The 16,829-nt window shown below is 44.0% G+C and overlaps 1 pseudogene; it reads left to right on the forward strand.

The window, feature by feature from the left end:
* Positions 1 to 1,709: 1,709 nt before the first annotated feature.
* LOC100342362 (E3 ubiquitin-protein ligase RNF6 pseudogene) lies at positions 1,710 to 3,654 on the forward strand (annotated as a pseudogene).
* Positions 3,655 to 16,829: the final 13,175 nt, after the last annotated feature.

Here is a 16,829-nt window from a genome sequence, read left to right on the forward strand (position 1 = left end):
GCTTCTTTTCCCTGAAACCTATGTTGAGGATTGCCATTTCTAAAGAAATCAAAGTATAAGAATGGAAACTAAAAATGATGAGCCACATGTTGGGGACACACCAGTGGGTAACTACAGGCAAGATCTTTGCCCTAATAAGGGCTTCTACTGTAGCAGGGGAGAATGATGTCAGACAGTCATCACCAAATGGAAGGAGAAAGTATTCTGTGTCATGAGAGTAGATGGCTGCTTTAGTTTAGGGAACTTGGGGAGCTTGTCCTGTAGAAGTGATATTTGAGCTGAGATTTAGAGGAGGAGGAAAATGTATTTAGCAGAATCGAGAAAAGCACATCTCAGAAAGACTGGAGGCTGGCACTGCAGCTCACTAGGCTAATCCTCTGCCTTGCGGCGCTGGCACACCGGGTTCTAGTCCTGGTCAGGGCGCCCGATTCTGTCCCGGTTGCCCCTCTTCCAGGCCAGATCTCTGCTGTGGCCAGGGAGTGCAGTGGAGGGTGGCCCAAGTGCTTGGGCCCTGCACCCCATGGGAGACCAGGAGAAGCACCTGGCTCCTGCCTTCGGATCAGCGCAGTGCTCTGGCCACGGCAGCCATTGGAGGGTGAACCAACGGCAAAGGAAGACCTTTCCCTCTGTCTCTCTCTCTCTCACTGTCCACTCTGCCTGTCAAAAAAAAAAAAAAAAAAAGACTGGAAAGCATGTGCAAAAGTCCTGAGGTGAGCAGAGCTTGAATAGTAGAAAGGCGTGAACACAGGTCCACGTCAGTGCTGTGGAAATAGCAAAGGAAGTCAGTGCAGGGAGGGTGAGGCTGTTGCTTGAAGGCAACACGACCATGCAAGGACTCGTGAGTCCTCTTAAATGTTGTCTTAACTCCAGGGGAGGTGTGAGGCACAGAAGGGTTTAGAAACTGAATCTGCAGCGTGGATGGTGGATCAGCAGGCTGGGCATCACTGGGGACCATGTTAGACTCTCAGGTCCACGTCACATCAGGGGCGGAACCTGTTCCCTGGGAAATTCCTATGCATTTTGAAGTTTGAGAAGCACTGGCGTAGAACTTTTCAGGTAGCAGAAGAGGGGCCCAGTGTGAAACATCATCTTAGAACTCTTGTGTCACTAAGTGTATATGTTTGTGTGCGTATGTGGAAGAGGGCCAATAATAAATCCCACCAGAGTCATGAGTGATGGCCCCGCATAGCGTGTTGTTCCACATACGCCATCCTTGAGAGCAGTAACTGCGTTTTCTGGGAGCCAGCGTTGTGGCCCAGTGGGTTAAGTTGCCACCTGTGACCCTGGCATCCCATATCAGAGCACTGGTGTGAGTCCTGGCTGCACACTTTTGATCCAAATCCCTGCTAGTGCACCTGGGAAAGCAGCAGATGATTGCCCAAGTGCCTCAGCCCCCAGCATCCATGTGGGAGACTCAGCCCAGCCTGGCTCCTGTGTTGTGGGCATTTGGGAAGTGAACCAGCAGATGGAGGATTTTGTGTGTGTATCTGTCTCTCTGATGCTCTTTCACATAGGTAAATCTTTTTTTAATAATCTCTGCACTTTTTTTTTTTACTATGTCACAGCTCCTCCCTACACTTGGAATGGTTCTCAGTCTGTTTAGAGTGTTCCATAATCCTCAGTGGGGAGAGACAGGCAGCTCTCAAAAAATAGCACATGTAGTTGATGGTGGATGTCAGTGCATATATTCAAAGCATGTTGAAAGAAAAATGAGGCAGCTCAGTGTTAATCAGTCCAGGTGTGGATCACGTGGTGGTGGTGAAGAAGCTTCGTCTGACGACTGGACTCATCAGGAGAAGGAGAGAAGGTGGCAGCAAGAGCGTGTCCGCAGAGACAAAGCCCATCACCCATTTATTACTGAACTCAGTGAAGAAGATTCTCGGCTGATGAGAGCATAGTCTTGTAGGCAGCCCTGGAGAAATCACCCCAGAAGAGCTGCGACAGTGGCTACATGGAGTTAAGGACAAGGAGCATCTCGGCGTGACCCGAGAAATGGGACAAGTAACAGAGGCCCAACAGGCCTTTAAGAAAGTTCAAAGAAAGCGTCTGCGCTTGAATAGCTGAACATCTTTTTCTGCACAGGAAACACAACTTGAAGTGGACAACATGGGAACCAAACTTGGAGAGCTGGGAGTCAAGCAAATCAGAGTTTGAGTGTAGTCTGGAAACCCACATAAATCCTGAAAATAGAGGACTTGAAATTGACGGAGAAGGTTAGATGCGCATTCCACTTTCAGATATTAACAGAGATCACGGTAGAAGTAGACATCAAAGATCAGCTAGTCCTGTGGCGAGGCAAACAAGAAGCCAGACCTCAATGAATTTTCATGGTGTTGGTTCCAACATTCCAAGGACTGTGCCTGCTTCAAGGGGCCAGAATTCAGTCAAAGGATCATTCTGAACATTGGGAAGATTGAGAAATGAAGTTGGGGGTGGGGCAGTTGGCAAACCTAGAACAAACACTTCATGCCCTAATTTCAGTAGTCATACAAACCAGTGAGGTAGCAGTGAACTCAGGCAGAGGGAGGGGCAGTGATTTGGGGCAGCACCTATTTGGGAGAGTGGGGCTAGAACCAATGTTACAGTGAGGAATACAAAGCACAGATGAGAGCCAATAAGATTATGATCTACCTTCCAAGTCAGAGACAGAGACACTGTTTATCACAGTTGCCAGAGGGAGAGTAGAGCAGTACAGCAAAACAATGAGAAGATCTGTGAGGAGAGGAAGAGGTGTAACTCATGTCTGCAGAGCAAGATAGAGGCACAGACGTGCTGCGTACACCCCACTCCCTAATTCAAGACTTGGGTCAAGGGGAACAGAAGAAGAAGAAGAATCCAGAAGATCCTCAACTGGTATCCGTCGGCATCCAACAACCACCCTGGACCTTCAAGTGGGAAGGATTCGTCCTGGGGAAAATAGGGGTCGGGATAGCATTGCAAACAGAACTGGATCGTGTGTAGGACCAGCAGAGAATGCAGTCACGACTGAAAGCAACGCAGGGGTGGGGGGCTTTCGCCACAATAGTCCTCATTTAGAGAGGTCAGGGCTTCGAACTTATTGAGCCATCATCAGTTGCTCTGAGGTTGATTTTAAGGCAGATCATGACTACGTTTGGAGAACTGAGTTCTCTAATGGAGGCTGAATCTGACCCATAGATTCAAAGACATGGTCAGCATTTGCCAGAGATGCACTCAGAAGCAAATAGCTGATGACAGCAGGCAGCACAGTGAAGACCTGAGGGCCCGAGATGACAGTGTTGAAATGCACAGGGATGGTGAGGCCACCCTGCCTCACACCCGACATTGTGACCCTAGAGGTGGCAGGCAGCTGCGGAATTCAAACGGTTGAGTTGAAACTGAGTCACTACCTGTTCTTTGCCTGCCTCCCTTATTTTTACTAAATGAAGTGATGATGACGATGATTGAATCTGTGGTTTAACCAAAGAGTAGATGGACAGGATTTGCACCAGGAGCTATGAGCCTCCCCATCTTGATAGTGAGCTGGGTAAACTCTGTAGTGTTTGCATTGGTGACTACGTGGCTGGAGACCAGCTCAGGCAGTTAGCTTGCGTGTATGAGTTTCACATTCGTTGTATTGACTGTCCCATCTGTCAGCCTCCTGTTTCACTCTGCAGTGTAGTTAACAATGGGTGAAGTAATAGGATCTAGTTAGATACTGTATTTTAATAGAATTGAGTGGTCAGGTATTCTTTTTATTTATTTGTGATCAGCTAAGTGGGATGAAAAGGAACATTATAATTTGAACAATTTTTAACTTGCTAAAAGAAAGAAAGGTATGTAAAATTTAAAATACAAATGTTAAGTTTTCCAAAAGTACAGACTAGTTACTATTGTTATAACCAAATAACCTTTAAAGTTTTTTATTTTGGTAATTTTGTCATGCTAAGGACTTTATTTTTATTTTTTTAAGATTTATTTTATTTATTTGAAATGCAGGGTCACAGAGAGAGATAGAGACAGAGAGAGAGAGGTCTTCCATCTGCTGGTTTACTCCCCAGTTGGCCGCAAAGGCTGGAGCTGAGCCGATCTGAGGCCAGGAGCTTCTTCTGGGTCTCCTTCGTTGGGCCATCCTCTGCTGCTTTCCCAGGCTCAGTAGCAGGAAGCTGGATGAGAAGTGGAGCAAACTGGCATCCCAGTTTGAGATGCTGGTGCTGGAGGCCTGGACTTTAACCTGCTATGCCACAACGCCAGCCCCTGCTAAGCACTTTTGTTTCTGCACGATTCTGTAGGTTACAAAAATTCTGTAGGTTAAATCAATCTTCTTTTTCTTAATACTACACCAGAGTTTACTTGGAATTTCAGGTTTCATAGGCATAGTACTATATCTGGACATTGATAAAATAAATAAGCCTTTGAAAGAGTGTTTGAAAGTTGCCAAATACATTGAAGTTATAATTTAACATGCAGCATACCATACATGTATATATAGTTATATAATTTTAAGGTTAAAATATTCAGTCTAAAAACTTCAAGGTTGATTCTTATTTAAGCTTTTGGGACAATGCTGCTTGTGGCATGATGTTTAGTGTTGACATGGTCATCTCTTTAAGTGGATTAAGGGATGATTTTAAAACAGAGATAATTTACTGAAGCATCTCTGATGTATTAGACAACAAGTAATATGTAACACTGAACAAGTATTTCTTTTTCTTTTCTTTTTTTTACAGGCAGAGTGGACAGTGAAAGAGAGAGACAGAGAAAGGTCTTCCCTTGCCGTTGGTTCACCCTCCAATGGCCACCACGGCCGGCGCACCGCGCTGATCCAATGGCAGGAGCCAGGTACCTATCCTGGTCTCCCATGGGGTGTAGGGCCCAAGCACTTGGGCCATCCTCCACTGCACTCCCTGGCCACAGCAGAGATCTGGCCTGGAAGAGGGGCAACTGGGACAGAATCCGGCACCCCGACCGGGACTAGAACCCAGTGTGCAGGTGCTGCAAGGGGGGAGGATTAGCCTATTGAGCCGCGATGCCAGCCTACAAGTATTTCTTTATTCAGAAATGGAATGTGGAAAATTTGGAATACAGATCATTTAACTTAATTTCAGACTTTTTGTGACTTTGTACAAATTCAAATTCTTTGTTCTATTACATGAGGTATACAATATGGATGGTTTCTCGTGTTTAGTTTTTGAAATCTTCAAAAATGTTGGGAAAAGTTACATGCACAGATATGTTAAGTTCACCTGGAGGCCAGAAAACTCCAATGAAAACAAATGATCATTAAGAAAATCTAAGATTTATAAAACACAAAATATGCATTCATGATATCTTTCTACCAAATACGTATTAAGCAAAAAAAAACCCCAGAATGTTTTCTCATCACTGTACAGCCCAGAGAATCCCTATCCTTCATGACGGCTCCAGGACACTCACGCTCAGCGCCCACTCCTGATGGGCATCTCGGGTCACGGGCTCCTTTTCTGCTGAACCCTGCAGCTCACACGTGGCCTGACATGGTCTCCACACAGTTCTGCAGTGCACACCAATGGCTCTGAACTGACACACAGATGAAACCAATCTTCCATCCCTAATGTCTTTGAGCAGGGCGTAGAAGCAGGTCTCAGCAACAATAAAAACGTGGGAGGCTTGGGGATCCTTCTGGCTCGCGGGCCTCGTCACTGGGGACGCCTTTGCATCAGGGGAGCAGAATCCCGTCCCCTGGGAGCTTGGCAGCTCCCACCAGAAGAGAAGGGGCTCCCAGAGCTTCTCAGGGGGCCCCAGGGGCTGAGGAGGGCACAGCGCCGAGCTCCCTGGGTCGTGCAGGGTTTCGGAGCATGCAGAATGCGCGCAGCTGTGTCCCAGATGCACAGAGGAGCTGTGACACGGTAGAAGATGCCGTTATGGCTCCCAAGCAGTGCTTCCTCTAGGGGGTGGAGATTATTGTTCTTTGTCAACCACCAGAGCTGTCTCTGGGTCTGCAGAGACGGAGACTGGAAGCTGTTGAGAAAGACAGCTTAGCCCTCCTCCCACTGGGCAGCTGCAGCTCCCGCAAGCCCAGACGGAGATGGATAAGCTGTCACACAGCACAGAACTAATCCTAAAGCTCACAACCATGCAAGAGGTCGTGCGGCGTGAATGCCCGGCCTCGTTTTGCCCTCTGAGTGTTTCTGAAAGGGTAGACAAATCCTTCTCTTGCCCAGCACACACATACAGGCTCGTGATGAAACTGCATTTGCCACTAGCCATGCCAGAGCCGGCATCTGGTCAGTTCTTTCAAATACAAGCATTTTCTGGACACTCAGCTACCTGAATGCAATCAAATGAAATTGACTATGTTTCTGAATGAGTCACCTTCATGATTCTGAGGCTAAAAAAGCTTAGCCTAAGTCAGCTAAGGGTGAATTCAGAAAGACTTCCAAGTGAACCCCATTGGAGCATCCTCAGCCCTGTGGTAGGAAGAATGAGCACAAAACCCAGGGCACAGCTCCACCCTCAAATCTACTGCTGCGTAATTAAGCAGCATTTTATCCATATGACATCAGCAGAGGCAGACAGGTGACATGGCAGATGCTAATGACATGATGAACGACACCAAACGAGCTGACAGAAGGTTTTGGGTTTTAAGCCATAAAAATCAATAAGGTCTGGCACATCAGAGGGAAGAGGGGAGACTTGTGCTGGTGAGCACGTCATCCATTGTATGTGTGGTGCGCGTGTTTGGAAAACCTGACTTGGCACTGTACCCCTTACACCTAGAGCACTGTGCCCAAGGACAAAGTCAAGTGCGGGCTGGCCGGCAACTCCTGAAAGGAGAATCATCCAAACATCAGAAATCCCAGGCAACTTCTCTGCAGCAATCAGAAAGATTTCCTCTGAAACACAGAACAACAGAAAACAATAGCAATGATTCCAGTTTTCATATCTGAGTACTGTACTTTCTGTATTTCCCTGGGAATTACCCTCCTCAGTTTTGTTTTATTACTGTGTTCTGTTTTACACTCAGTCTAAGAGCCCCAGTCTCTGTGCCCTCAAATACCATGCTGCTGATTTACTGTTTTTTATACGCTAGCTAACCCCTCTGGGAATACTATTGAGTTATGTTCCTGTTTGGGAAAACTATGAGTTTGCTAATGTATACACAGCTCTTTGCTGAACAAAAGATGTGCATTTGAGTGTTTAATATGCATTGTTAGCATACTGTGAGGCTGTACAGTAAGGAATGTGTTAGTTCATTCAGAAAGTCAGCGTAGTTGTTGATTTCTAATGGTGAGAGCATCGGGATGAGGTATGGAATCTGAATGAGTTGTTTAGAATTTCATCAATGAGATAGTTTAATGAGGAGTGGGAAGATGCATAAAGCAGTTCATTATATTTAGTTCACTTCCTTGAAATGGAGATCTAAAGCTGGAACAGCATTGTCTATTATGTTAAGCAGTAGATAAATACAATCCAAAGAAGATACTGTGTTCAGTCCTGATGAAGGTATAATAGGAAAACTGTACTTAGAGCTGAGCTTCTCATTCTAGCAAACACCTACAGGAGAGTGTTCAGGTGCTGAAATCTGTAGAGACGTGAGACGTGACAGAGGCTGTTTGCCCGAGTTTAATCCTGGGAGGAAGGCTCAGGAAGTGTCTGGAAGACAGAAGAACAACTCTGCGGAAGCAAATTCAGTCTGTGCTGTTCTTTTTTATTTATTTATTTATTTAACAGATTGAATTAGACAGAGAGGTCTTCTTTCCATTGGTTCACCCCCCAAATGGCCACTACGGCCAGAGCTACGCCAATCTGAAGCCAGGAGCCAGGTGCTTCCTCCTGATCTCCCATGCGGGTGCAGGGCCCAAGGACCTGGGCCATCCTCCACTGCCTTCCCGGGCCATAGCAGAGAGCTGGACTGGAAGAGGAGCAACCTGGACTAGAACCCACGCCCATATGGGATGCTGGCGCCGCAGGAGGAGGATTAACCAAGTGAGCCAGGGCGCCGGCCCCCAGTCAGTGCTGTTCTAAGAGGGCATAAGCCCAGGAGGAAGTGAGCACCATGATGAGGTTTTCAAGTTATTAGAACTGCTGAGTGATTGAAACAGAAATACACATATTCTATACATATAAAGGCAATGTTCTAAATAGCTATAGAACTCTACAGCACAGGACAACCTTAATGAAGGCAAGTTAAAAGCAAAGATTAGGGACTCAGACTGTGATGAGACAATATCTAACTGTATCACAAGTACACAAGACTTGCCACTGAAGAGAGGAGAAGGTGCCGTGCCGATGACCTGTGTGACTTCAGCATCTAGAAGACAAGTCTATAGCAGAGTATGAGGCAGAAACAGAGCAAGATGGGACAGAAAGGAAAAAGGCCAAAGAGTGAGGAACTGGGTGAAGAACGGGGTGGCAGCCCTGACCCAAGTCTACACAAAAGCACTGAGAAGCAGGGAGCTGATCTTTTCAGTAGACTTTATGTTTTAGAGCAGTTACAGATCAAAAAAAAAAAAAAAATTGAGGAGACAGCACAGAGCGCTCCTGTGTATCCTGCACCCAGTTCCCTTTGTTATTAGCTGCAGTGTTGTTTGGGCAGATTTGTTGCAGTGAATGAACATTCAGATGTGCTGAGGATGACCCAAAGCTCCCTTCTCTTCCATGGCCCAGGCACCTGGTGTAAGCAGGTGTCCTGGGCCTCGGGCTCCTCTCCACTGTAAACATTCCTTATATTTTTTATGACCCTCATGATTTTGAAGAGCGCCAGTCAAATCTCTTGTGGGATAACCCTCCCGTCGGATCTGTGTGTTGTTTTTTCCCATAATGAGACTGAGATTGTGGGGTTCGGGAAGGAAGGCCGGGGAAGTAAAGTGCCCTCTTTATCCCACTGTGTCGTTGTTGGCACTGGCCTCGATCACTTGCCTGGCTTGTCAGGCTCCTCTGCCGTGAGCTTGCTCTTCCCCCTCCCTCCCCAGAAGCACGCAGGAAGGAAGTCGTGTGTGAAGACTACTCTTAAACAGTAGGGATCTATGCTTCTCTTCCTTGAGAGTGGTTTCTATCCAGTTTATTTGGAATTCTTCTGCAGTGGAAAATTGTTCTCTATCAATTATTTATTTGTCCAGTCATTATGTATATCACGATGGACCCATGGATATTTATGCTGTAGCCCAATACTACTATATTCTCATATTCAAATTGTTCTGTCTTTGGTTCCTGAAGGCTCTTTCAGCTGGCTGTGTACCCCTTTGACATAATCCTATCAATGTAGCTGTATTTTCTCAATTTCTAAGCACTTCCTTGATTTCTGATTCACAAGATACACCTGACTCGTGTTGTATATTTCCTGCCCTGGACTAGAATCAGCCAGTTTCTCCAAGGAGTTCTGGGTTGTTCCAATGTTCATTGCTTCTGGGTTGTTGTTGCTTCTAGGCCCTGTCAACGGACAGGACAAGGATATGTATGTGTGCTTACATATATTCACAGCTAAATATTTGTGTATGTAAACTTCTACCTCTGTCTGAAGCCAAATAGCAGTTCATGTTGTTGTCTAACTCTAATGCACTGCTCTATCCATCATTGTGTTCCCCTGTTCTTCTAATCCATAGCTCCCACCTGAGCAGTGAGAAGCCTGGCTCTGACGGTGTCAGTTCTGTGTCCATGTGCAGGACTATCGGAGTTATGACTGTGTCCCATGCGAAACAGCCTCATCAACTGGAGCACAGTGCTCACACACCTTTCCTTTGGCCTTTAGTCTTACAGACTCATCTTCTAGATGCCGAAGTCACACAGTTCATCAGCACGGCACCTTCTCCTCTCTTCAGTGGCAAGTCTTGTGTACTTGTGATACAGTTAGATATTCTCTCATCACAGTCTGAGTCCCTAATCTTTGCTTTTAACTTGCCTTCATTAAGGTGTCCTGTGCTGTAGAGTTCTATAGCTTTTTAGAACATTGCCTTTTTGTGTGTAGAACAGTGGGGTTGGCCTCAAGATCCTCCGGGCTTCACCCGTTTAGCCCTCTACGCCCTCCCTCTTCCACTCAGGCAACCACGGATGTGTTCAGCATCTCCGTAGCTTTGCCTTTTTCAGAGTGTCGTCTAATTCAGTGACGCAGCACATGGCCTTTGCACAGTCTCTCTCAGCTGGCAGTGCACACTGGCGGCTCATCTGGATCTTTTTGTGGTTTGACAGTCCACCCCTTTCATCGCTGAGGAAGAATCTGCCTATTCACCTACCGAATGACAACCTGGTGGCTTCCAGTCTTTGTCAATGATGAATAAAGCTGTCAGAAACATTCACTAATAAGTTTTTCTCTGTACTTAAGTGTTCAAGTAAGTTAGATAAATGCCCAGGAGTGTGATTGGTGTGTTGTATGGGAAAGACTGGGCTTGTAAAAACCTGGCAAATAATCTTCCAGTGAGACATTTTTCTTTTCCGTTAGCACTGATTGATAGATTTACTTGCTTTATTTCCTCATCAGCATTTGGTATTGTCAGGATATTTGTTAGTCATTTTAATAGGTATGTGGTAGCAGCTCATTGTTGATTTGATTTTTCATTTCCTCAGTGACAAACAATATTGAGAATCTTTTAATACGGTTATTTTCCCTTTGTGTATCTTCTCTGATGTTGTCTCTGTTCACATTTTTTGCCCATTTTTAAATGGAGTTGTTTGCTATTATTTGACCTTTAAGTGTACTTGAATTTTGTGTACAAGTATTTTATCAGACGCGTGTTTTGTTGCAAGTGTTTTCTATCGGGCTGTGGCTGACTTTTCTTGTTTTAAATACCGCGTTTCACAGAGCATAAAGTTTAAATTTTTAAAAAAGTGTAACTCATCGGGGTCAGTGCCATGGCACAGTAGGTTAATCCTCCACCTGTGGTGCTGGCGTCCAATGTGGGTGCTGGTTCTAGTCACGGCTGCTCCCCTTCCAATCCAACTCTCTGCTGTGGCCTGGGATAGCAGTAGAAGATGGCCCAAGTGCTTGAGCCCCTGCACCCACGTGGAAGACCGCAAAGAAGCACCTGGCTCCTGGCTTCAGATCAGCACAGCTCTGGCCGTTGCAGCCATTTGGGGAGTGAACCAGTGGATAGAAGACCTTTTTCTCTCTCCCTCTTTCTGTAACTCTACCTCTCAAATAAATAAAATCTTTTTAAAAATGTATAAGTCATCAGTCTACCAAAGATCATGGACAGTTTTTGCATTGCATGTAAAAATTTGTCACCAAAACCAAGGCCACCTAGATATTGTCCTATATTTTTTCTAGAAATTATAATTTTGCATTATATATTTAGGTCTGTAGTTAGTTCATAAAGCCAGTTTTTGTGAATGGTTTAAGGTTGTGTCTAGATGTTTTATTTGTTTGTTTGCTTTAAGATTTATTTATTTGAAAGGCAGAGCTACAGAGAGGTAGAGGCAGAGAGAGAGATGTCTTCCATCTGCTGGTTCACTCCCCAGATGGCCACAATGGCTGGAACTGCGCCAATCCGAAGCCAGGGGGCCAGGAGCTTCCTCTGGGTCTCCCACACGGGTGCAGGGACCAAGGACCTTGGCCATCTTCCACTGCTTTCCCAGGCCATAGCAGAGAGCTGGATCAGAAGTGGAGCAGCCAGGACTCGAACCAGCGTCCATATGGAACGCTGGCACTGCAGGCGGCAGCTTTACCCACAGTGCTTGAATTTTGATGACAGTTGTTCCAATGCAGTTGTTGAAAGGGTTATCCTTTCTCTGTTGAATTGCCCTTTATCCACTTACCAGTGATAAGTAAACTGTGGTAGGTGTTTCATCAGAAGGTGAGGATATCAGTTCAGGCCTCCGCATCCCATTTTCAGAGTGCCCGGGTTTAACACCCACCTCCCGCTCGTGACTTCAGCGTTCTTGCTGATGCGGACCCTGGGAGGCAGTGGTGAGGGCTCCCGTGACTGGGTTCCTGCCACCATGTGGGTAACCTGGATTGGTTTCCTTGTTCCCATCTTGAGCCCTGGCCTGGCCCAGCCTGTTGAGGGCATTTGGGTAAAAACTAGCAGATGAGAATTCTATCTTTCTTGCTCTCTGCTTCTCAAATACGTAGTTTTAGAGATCAGTTGACTTTGTGTGTATTGAGCTATTTCTGCACTTTCTGTTCTGATCCATTGGACTGTACATCTTTCCCTTCACCAGTACCGTACTGTCTTGGTTCCTGTAGATTAACGTAAGGCTTGAAGTCAAGTGCTGTGCGTCCTCTGACTTTGTTCTCCTTACTGTGCTGGCTGTCCTGGGTCTTCCACCTTTCCATAGGAATTTGACAATCTGTTGATCTTATAAAACAGCTTGCTGGGGTTTTGACTGATTTTAAATAGAGATTTTAGAACAAGTTGGAAATAATTGACATCTCAAAAGTATTTGTCTTTTGAATACAGAATGTATACATGAATACAGAAAATCTCTTATATTTTGATCTTTTAATTATCTTATCAGAGTTTTATCATGTTCTGTATATAGACCCTGTTCATATTTTGTTAGATATAAAGCTAAGTATTTATGGAGTGTAGCAGGTAAAGCTGCCACCTGCAGTGCTGGTATCCCATGTGGGCAGTGGTTCGAGTCCCAGTAGCTCCACTTCCCGTCCAGCTCTCTGCTATGACCTTAGAAAGCAGTACATGATGGCTCAAGTCCTTGGGCCCCTGCACCTTTGGGAGACCTGGAGGAGACTCCTGTCTCCTGGCTTCAGATTGGTGCAGCTCTGGCCATTGCAGCCAACTGGGGATGAACCAGTGGATGGAAGAGCTCTCTGCCTCTGCCTCTCTGTAACTCTATAACTCTGCTTTTCAAATAAATAAATAAATATTTTTTTTAAAAAAGCTAGGTATTTAATTTTTGTGGTACTGCAAAGAGTGCTGTTACTTTGTTTTTATTTCCATGTAACATGCAGTCAAAGAATAAAATCAACAATTTATTAGCATATACAATGCTTAGAAAGAAAAAGGATTTTAAAAGCAATTCAGTTCAGATTTAAGAAAAGCAAAATGTAAACACAATATACCTATTTCCAGATGCTCTGTTTGGATCAGATTTAATTTGTATATGCTGTCTATTTTCAGTACTGTTATATAACCCCTGATTCTTGGCCTGGCCTGCCCCGATTTTCCTAACACAGCAGGAAAGACATAACATCTGTGATCACTCAAATTAAAGACAGGAGGAGGGGAGATCGCAGGCTACAGGAGTGTTTCTGAGCTCCCTGCCCCTCACATTTTCAGGTGCGGCCTCGGGGGCAAAGGGAGCAGGAGGTGGTGATTTGCCCCCGTTCCTTCTCCGCAGGTGGGATGAGGCCCTGGCTGTGGTTCTCACTGTAGAGAAGCCCTTGGTTTTGGGGAACGCGGCTCAGTACTTCTCTCTTCCTCCTGTCAGAATCCTGGATTGCTTTTCTTGGCTCTTCCTGTGAGAATTTAATGGATACCGAAAGTTAAACAACACGAAAGTGTATCCCACCCCAGACCGTAGACCATGGGGATTTTTCACTCTCAAACTGACCCACTTGCAGCCCCCAGTGGTTCATCGAACTTTCTGTTTACATGTTTGTTCCTGCCAGTTGAAGACTCCAGGGGCTTCTGCTCTGGATGCACTAGGCCCCCTCTGACGTTCTATATTCATCTGTTTCTGCAGGTTTGGCATTGGCAATTCACCCTGCAACCTCCATTCTTTGATGGGCCAAAGGGAAGGCGTTGAGTGTCTGCTTGTCCCGCTTTTTGTTGTTGTGTGAGGATGGGAGTGATGACTTCCGAGCTCGCTACGTGTCCGAGCTGAGACGGGAAGACCTTGGGGGAATGAGGCAGGGAAGTGAATCACAAGCAAGATGTGGATTCAGAACTTTGATTTGTCAGTCTCAAAAAGAATTTTTCAGCCATGGAGTGAGAGAGGCTGTGGGCATGCAGCTTCGCATGTTCTGTTTAGCCGGAGGGGTGGTTAGACATCCACTTCCCCAGCTGGAGGTCACCAACGGGGAAGGCTGACTTTGCTGGCTGTATTCAGTTAGGACACCCGGGAGAGAATTCCTTGTGGAACGTGTGCCACGTTTTGTGGGTTGCCTAGGAGACGGCTGAAAGCTGGAGAGCACACTGTTCACGTTTGCTAGTGCTTTTCATGTCTCTTTCTTTTATTAAGCCAAAAACTTAGTCACTTATTGTCAGTGTTCATAGCATTTGCTTTATTTTCTTTAGAGATAGATACCTTTTTATCTGAACCATTCCAAATTCAGTTACAGACATCTAAATGTACCTCCAAGAATAGGGCATTCTCTTGCCTGACTACAATCACCATACTCGAAAAATTTGCTGTAGATTCAACATGATTTTCCAATGTCTACTACATTTTAAAGTCTCCCCAATTGTTCCCTGAAACTCATTTATTGTTTTGATCTATTAGCCACACAAATAAATAGAAATTTATAAATATATTTGTATATTATAAATTTATTTGTAATATATATTATAAAGTTATATAAATATTAATTCATATATTTATATACACACACTTAATACTAGTAATTCTGCCTATATGTATGTTAAAGGCTCTGGCCCATAGAGCAGACATAAATAATCCATAGAGTTTTGTGTCATCATCCATTTCATTTCTAGCATTTTAAACATTTTTTTTGTCTTTAAGTGACCAGAATTTAGTCTTTGAGAAAATTCTTATTTTTATTTTATCACAACAAGATGTTGCAGGTTTGCTTTGTTCTTTCTGTGTAGAAGGCCTGGAGTCATCCATTTCTTCCTGCTAGTAGGAGATGGTGTGTAGCCATCAAGACCTGGACACGAGTATGCTCATTGCTACTGGGTGTCATTGCATCTGTGCCTTTTCTGGGGCAAAAGCTATAGCACATTTTAAAATTATGAATCCATTCTAATGTATCTAATTCTGATTTCACACTACAGAGTTCTTCGTCTTCACCTGCATTCCATATGTGTAACTCCCTTCTCTCAGAGTGAGAACCAGCATTCTATGAATATGGTAAGAAATCTGTCTCAACACCAATATAATTGCTCCAATTGACAATGCACATATTAGTTTCAAATATCACTAACAAGTCTCCTAAAGTTCAAGATTTCTTTTTTATTCTTTTGTTTTTAAAAATAAATCTCAGCAAGGATAGTTAGGTATTTAGTTAGATATAAGATAGTTACTTACATAGGTTCAAAACTTATTTTGACAAGTCCTGTTTCTTTTATATTATTTGATATCATGATAGGATATTTGTATTTCATTTTAATTTTAGCTTTCATCCGTCTTTGTTAATTTCCTTTGATTATTTGAACCATATTAAATGCTAACATGGAATCAAAGGCAAAGCCATAAAAGTGGATACACTCAGAGATTCCGCTTCATTCCCTAGCTCATTCACTCTGTTTCTATCAGTCCCTCAAGGTTAATAATTAGGTAACCAGGTTCATTTGCTTCTGTTTTATCCCACTTGTATTTCTTTTTTTTGCAAATACACCACAAACACACACATGCATGTTCTTTCTCTCTCTCTCTCTCTCACACACACACACATTTTCTTATTCTGTTTTATTAAATCTTCCTTTCCTTAGAGCATTTTCCAAATTCATAGCAAAAATGAGAGAAATATACAAAGTCTTCCTATTAGCCCTTGTCCCTAAACACATGCATAGCACTCCCTGTTATCAATATAATACAAGAGTCCCTTATTTATTAAAAGGGAAGGACCTGTGTTGACATAATCATAATTACCCCAAGTCCTTAGTTTCCGCTGAGGCTCTCTGTTGGTGTTTGCGATTGCACGGGTTTGGGTCAGTTATCATGTCATGCATCCCCCATTGTAGCATCTTACAGAGTAGTTTCATGTTCTCAAAATCCTTTTTGTCTCCCCTGTCCACAACCCCGGATAACCATTGATCTTTCCACTGTCTCCATGGTTTTGTCTTTTTTGGAGTGTCATATATATGTTAGAATTACACAGTGTGCAGCCTTTTCTGATTGGCTTCCTTCACTAAATAATAGGCATCACGGGTTCCTCCATGTCTGTGCCTTGAGAGCGTCCTCCTGTTTAGTAAAACTCTATTTTGTGGATACACCACAGTCTCCCCACTCACCTCCTGTAGGACAGCTTAGCTGTTCCCAAGTTTTGGTAGTATTAATAAAGCTGTTACGGGGCCATCTGAGTGTGAGCTTTTGAGTCGTCATATGTTTTCAGTTCCTGTGAAAGAGACATGGCTTGTTTTGTTTTACATAAAAGGTGTAATACCATATGTATTTTTTTACTTAAAGGCATACATTCTGGAAATCACTCCAGATTATTTAATAAATATTATCCTCATGTATTTTTACAGGTATAAATCACTTCACTGTGTGACTATGTCATTGATACTTTATGAATCTATGTTTAGTTTATTTTCAGCATTTTGTTACAATGAACAATAGCACTTAAATGGAGGTTGGTTGGTGTGTATGTTTTGGCATTGTTGGGGATTGATCTTTATGGTGAATTCCTGGAAATGATATTGCTAGATTAAAGGGTTTCTGTCTTCTTTTTCACTTGATACAGATATTTAGATTCAATTTTGAGAATTTTTATATGTATTTTTTGTTTTTTATATTGTGGAGGAGTGGGCATGAACATAAAAATATTGTGAAAATGCAAAATTATTAAGACAGAGGCAATGGGAACTAAACATTTATCTAAAAATTTTTGTTGTTTTAAAGATTTTATTTATTTGAAAGGCAGAGTTACAAAGGGGAGGGAGGGAAGGAGAGAAAGAAAGAGAGAAACATAGAGATAGAGGTCTTCCATCCACAGGTTCACTCCCCAAATGGCTGCAACAGTGAGGACTGGGCCAGGCTGAAGCCAGGAGCTTCTTCCAGGTCTCCCAAATGGTTTCAGTGGCCCAAGTACT

The sequence above is a fragment of the Oryctolagus cuniculus genome, chromosome 6, assembly GCF_051225735.1.
Source record: "Oryctolagus cuniculus isolate XC-2025 breed Fujian yellow rabbit chromosome 6, ASM5122573v1, whole genome shotgun sequence".
Classification (NCBI taxonomy): domain Eukaryota; kingdom Metazoa; phylum Chordata; class Mammalia; order Lagomorpha; family Leporidae; genus Oryctolagus; species Oryctolagus cuniculus.